The sequence below is a fragment of the Neofelis nebulosa genome, chromosome 16 (assembly GCF_028018385.1).
Source record: "Neofelis nebulosa isolate mNeoNeb1 chromosome 16, mNeoNeb1.pri, whole genome shotgun sequence".
Classification (NCBI taxonomy): Eukaryota; Metazoa; Chordata; class Mammalia; order Carnivora; family Felidae; genus Neofelis; species Neofelis nebulosa.
Genome location: NC_080797.1, coordinates 4,610,020 through 4,616,019, shown reverse-complemented (window position 1 = coordinate 4,616,019; position 6,000 = coordinate 4,610,020).

Genomic DNA, 6,000 nt, shown 5'->3' with positions numbered 1-6,000 from the left:
TCACATTGTTGGATTACATTAAGTGTATTGTCAGCTAAAACTAATTTTTAAAGCTCATTGCTTCATCACATAGGCAACACATAATCTTTGAAAATTAGAAAATACAAATAAAGAAAAGATAAACTTTAAAAACTCTCACAACCCACCACCTATTGATAATCACTATAAATACATTCATGTAAAATCTTCCAGATTATTCCCTATGTTTATTATCTTGGATTGTCTACTGGTCATACACTACCCCCAATGTATACTATGTATTTAACTAGTACCCTCTTGATAGGTTCCTTATACTTGTGTTTTGTATCACAATTGCAAACAATGCTTGGATTGACATCCTTAAATAACCATCTCTATGTGTTTCTCTGACAATTTTTCCCAGCTTTATTGGGATACAATTGACATTTAACATTGTATAGGTTCAAGGTGTACCACATGCTCATTTGACACATTTATATATTGCGAAATGATTGCTACTATGGCATTAGCTAACACCTCCAGCTCATGACATAATTACTATTTATAAACGTACTCTCTACTCCCAACGCGGGATTTGAACTCACAACCCTAAGATCACAAGTTGCATGCTCTACTGACTAAGCCAGACCAGACGCTCCATTACCATTTCTTTTTTGCGGTGAGAACATTTAAGATCTACTCTCTCAGCAACTTTGAAATAATAGAGTATTATTAGCTATAGCCACCTTGTGGTAGGGTCCCCTCCCTAAGTAAGGAATCAAAAAACCCTCAAGGCAACCTGGCTATATGGGTACGTGACAACGTCCCTCACCACCTTGTAACATGAGACCACTTAATCAGACTCCAGGTTTGTATGTTACCATACATGGGAGACAAAGAAGTAAAAAATATATAGAAAGCTACGTCATGTGGCATTCAGGACTCAGTTCTTCCGGTATGAACCCAACTGAGATGTTCTGGAAGAAATAAAGTCGCTTCCTGGAAAGAAAAACCTCGGTGTCACAACTCTCTGTGCGAGAATCCTGCTACAACCTTGCTGTACATGACATCTCCAGAATTTGTTAATCCTATAACTGGAAGTTTGCACCCTTTTGCCAACATCTCCCCATTCCCCCAACCCACAGTGACTTACCATGAGGGAGAGAGAGAGAGAGAGAGAGAGGGAGAGGGAGAGAGAGAATCCCACACAGGCTCCTCTCTGCTAGCACGGAGTCTGGTGCGGGGCTCAAACCCACGAACCCCGCCACGAATCCTGAGATCATGACCTGAGCCAGAATCAAACATCGGTTGCTCAACTGACCGAGCCACCAGGGGCACCCTGATTTCTTAAAAATCCCTAGAGGTTGAATTGCTAGTTCAAAAAATATGTGTTTTCTTGGGAGGCTTTTAATTATCACCAAATTACCCTCCAGAAACCAATTTATACTCCCACCAGCAGATTATAAAAGGCTTTAAGACTCCTGGAATTTTCACATGACAGCCTGCCATGCCGGGTGTCTGTAAGCAGTAAGTGATTGTAAGCTAGATGAAATACTGTATTTACACTTCTTTAATTTTGTTTAATTGGCTCTTGTGTCTCTCTGCCACCTGTTGGGATTATTATTACGTTAGAGATTCAGTCTTACCTCTTGAGAGTCAAGTAGGAGTTTGAAGAGTCTTAAGATTCAGTCAAGCATGGGAATACTCAGCCATTCTGGTTTTGCATCACCTGCAAATCTTACTTAATATCTCCGTGGTTTTCATCCAAGTCACAGAGGACACTGTTGAAGAGAAGGTGGCCGTGGCGCCTGGGCGGCTCAGTTGGCTAAGCATCCGACTTCGGCTCAGGTCATGATCTCATGGTTCGTGGGTTCGAGCCCCGCGTCGGGCTCTGTGCTGACAGCTCAGAGCCTGGAGCTTGCTTGGGATTCTATGTCTCCCTCTCTTTCTGTCCCTCCCTTGCTCGTGCTCTGTTTCTCTCTCTCTCTCAAAAAAAAAAAAAAAATATATATATATATATATTAAAAGAGAGAGAGAGAGAGAAGGCAGCTAAGAAGCGGGTCCCCTGGCAATCTACGAAGCACGCCTTCAGCCTGAGAGATAATTACCTATGAACCTACCTAACAACCCTGGTGGCAGTTTACATGGCATCAGCTCTTTCTCAAGGACCCACCCACCATCCAGCAATAATGTGGTGAATAATGTGGTGGCTGGCACCTCAGGATGGGGCTCCAACATGATGATCAGTGTCTGTTCTGGCTGGTCAATACCCAGGGGATGTCAGTGGTTAAGTATTATTAATATCATGCTTGTATCCATGGACCAACTACCCAGATGAGACATGTTAGTAGTTTGCCACATTGTCTTAGAGATCTTGGTTGTTTGTGGGTTTTATTTTTTTATTTTGAGGAAACACAGTTAAAAGCTCTCAACCCCTTCCCACCTCCTAAAGGAGGAGTAGTTATTGCTGTGGCTTTTGTGTTTTTAGGACGCTTATATGTATCCATGAACATTGCATCTATGTATCCATGTACATTATGGATGCTTTTAATTTGAAAATGTTGCCTGAGTAACATTGCATGCATGTATCTTCCCAGGACTAGATATTGTGCTTTGAACTGTATCTATATTGATACATATAGATCTAATTCATTCGTTTTAACTTCTTTATAGTCTCACATTTATTTTTAAATTTTTAATGTTTATTTATTTTGGGGAGAGAGACAGAGTGTGAGCAGGGGAGGGGCAGAGAGAGAGAGAGAGAGGGAGACACAGAATCTGAAGCAGGTCCAAGATCTAAGCTGTCAGCACAGACGCCCACGTGGAGCTCGCACCCATGGACCGCGAGATCATGACCAGAGCGGAAGTCGGACACTTAACCGACTGAGCCACCCAAGCGCCCCTGGATCCATGCTCTCCAAACCTTATTTTCAGTTTTTCTCTATGCATACATACTTCTTATGTATTTGAGATCATATTGTACATACTGTTGTGTAACTCCCTTTTTTTTTTCATTCCAACAATATGAGTAAACATTTCCCCCATCCAAAGTATTGCACGATATGCTCTGCAAGAAAGGACATAGGATTCCAGCACGTCAAGCACCATCATTGATTCAACTGACCCCTGCTATTTAACACGTAGGTTGATTCAAAATTCTTCACTATTGCAAGCAACACTACCAACGTCTGATTCAACATGGCGCATGGTGACCCATTTCTATGATTGCCTCTCCAAATTCTCAAAACTTCATTCATGCAGTAAATATTTCCGGAGTGTCTCGAATGGCTCCTGCACTGTTCTGGTTGGTAAGGATAAAAAAAAAAATAATGAACAAAACGGACACACAAAGCTACATTACAGTAACGAAATACCAACAATAGAATAATAATGTCGGCAGCAACCACTTATTAAACGCTTGCCGTCTGCAGGACATCATGACCTTTGTGAGCTGTTCATCCACAGACACTATTATCAGCCCCATTTCTGGGAGAAGGCCACTGGCATTTTTACTCTCTCCTGCCCCACCATTAATGCAGGCAGACTTGGTGCTGAATCAGTTGAATCTGACTTCTCTCCAAAGCCTATGAGAGGAGCAAGAAGAAGATGTCACCTGGTAAAGGTGGGGAGTCCCAAGTGAGAGCCTCTTTTCATCAGCGAAGGAGACAAAGATCTACTTGAAAGATCCTTGACAAGGAAGGACATGGAACCATGCTCCCCATGAGAATACAGGCAATTTGTCTTCTGCTCGTTGACAAACATTAGATCATATTTTGTTGAAGAGCAAATTAAGAGGTCAAACAGGGGCGCCCGGGTGGCTCAGTCAGTGGAGTCCCCGACTCTTGATCTTGGCTCAGGTCATGATCTCGAGGTCTGTGGGATTGAGCCCCGTGTCTTGAGATTCTCTCGCTCTCAAAAATAAATAAATATGGGAATGGAAACTGTGCAGCCACTCTGGTAAACAGTGTGGAGCTTCTTCAGAAAATTAAAAATGGAACTACCCTACAACCCAGCAATTGCACTATTAGGAATTTATCCACGGGATACAGGTGTGCTGTTTCCAAGGGGCACATGCAACCCAATGTTTATAGCAGTGCTATCAACAATAGCCAAAGTATGGAAAGACCCCAAATGTCCATCCATGGATGAATGTGATATATATATATGTGTATATATATACATGTATATATATACATATATACATATATATATACACATATATATATATGTGTATATGTATATATATACATGTATATATATACACAATGGAGTATTACTCGGCAATCAAAAAGAATGAAATCTTGCCATTTGCAAGAACGTGGATGGAACTGGAGGGTATTATGCTAAGCGAAATTAGTCAGAGAAAGACAAAAATCATATGACTTCACTCATATGAGTGTTTTAAGAGACAAAACAGATGAACATAAGGGAAGGGAAGCAAAAATAACATAAAAACAGGGAGGGGGACAAAACATAGGAGATTATTAAATACGAGAACAAACTGAGGGTTGCTGGTGGGGCATGGGGTGTGGGGGGATGGGCTAAACGGGGCAGGGGCATTAAGGAGGGCACTTGTTGTGATGAGCACTGGGTGTTATACGTAGGGGATGAGTCACTGGAATCTGCTCCTGAAATCATTATTGTGCTCTATGCTAACTAACTCAGATGTAAATTTGAAGAAATTATTAACTAATTAATTAAACTTAAAAAAATATCAAACAAGCAAACAAGCAGAAATACACCCCTAAATACAGGGAACAAAGTGGTGGTTGCCAGAGGGTAAGCATGGGCAAAGTGGGTGGGGGGAGAGAGGGGTCCAGGCTTCCAGTTGTGCAACAAATAAGTCTCAGGGATGAAAAGTGCGACATCAGGAATACAGCCAATGCTACTGTAACCGTGTCATGCGGTGACAGGTGGTAGGTATACTTGTGAGCACTGGGTAACGTGTAGCCTTGTCGAGGTCACATGGAACGGGTAATAAAGGAGGAGTATAAGGACACTGGAAGCAGATTACTCCTCTCAGCTCAGAACTGGTGCCACAAAGAAACTTTGCTGGGGCACCTGGGTGGCTGGGTCGGTTAAGGGTCAGACTTCAGCTCAGGTCACGATCTCACGATGGGTGCATGGGATGGAGCCCCGCGTGGGGCTCTGTGCTGACAGCGCAGAGCCTGCTTGGGATTCTCTCTCTCTGCCCCTCCCCCACTCACATGTGCACACGTTTTCACCTGAGCGCACGCTCTCTCTCCCTCTCTCAAAACAAATAAAGGTTAAGAACAAAAAAATTTGTTTTAAAAGGTGAATATTCACATGTGCGGACCGACTTGAAAAATTCTTTCAAACTTTAGAGGAAAAGAACAAAGAAACCAAAAACATGATGAAAGAAAACCATAGTCATGGAGGGCACCGAATGGCCATAACTGTACCTTTTTTTTTTTTATTATAGTGCAAAGACTGTAGAAACTTAAAAAAAAAAATCGTGCCACTTAAAATTAATTTAGGTAAACTCAGACGAGCATGAGAAACTTCTGGAATCAGAAACCACGAAGAAATATTTCTAAATATGAAATGCAAACAAATATAAAACATCAAGGTTATCAGATGAATATATTGGGTTAAATTGGTTGAAGTTTTGCTTTGCTCATGGACTTGAATATTTCCTGAAGCAAATCCTTAGGAATAGGATCACCAACAAATACAGATATTTACAAGATGCTGTTAGAAGCATGAGCCAACAAGAAAGAATCTGCAAAAGTAAACATTCATACAGAAGAAAATTCTATAAAACCGTATGTCAAGGTTTGATTTTGAATAGTGAACTAAGACATGACTTTTGTCTGCTTTTTTACTTGTCTGTGTCTTTTTTTCCTTTTTTAACACTTAATACATGTTACTTGTATCATAATAACAAAATGTAATTTAAATTTTTTTTTAACGTTTATTTATTTTTGAGACAGAGAGAGACAGAGCATGAACAGGGGAGGGTCAGAGAGAGGGAGATACAGAATCTGAAACAGGCTCCAGGCTCTGAGCTGTCTGCACAGA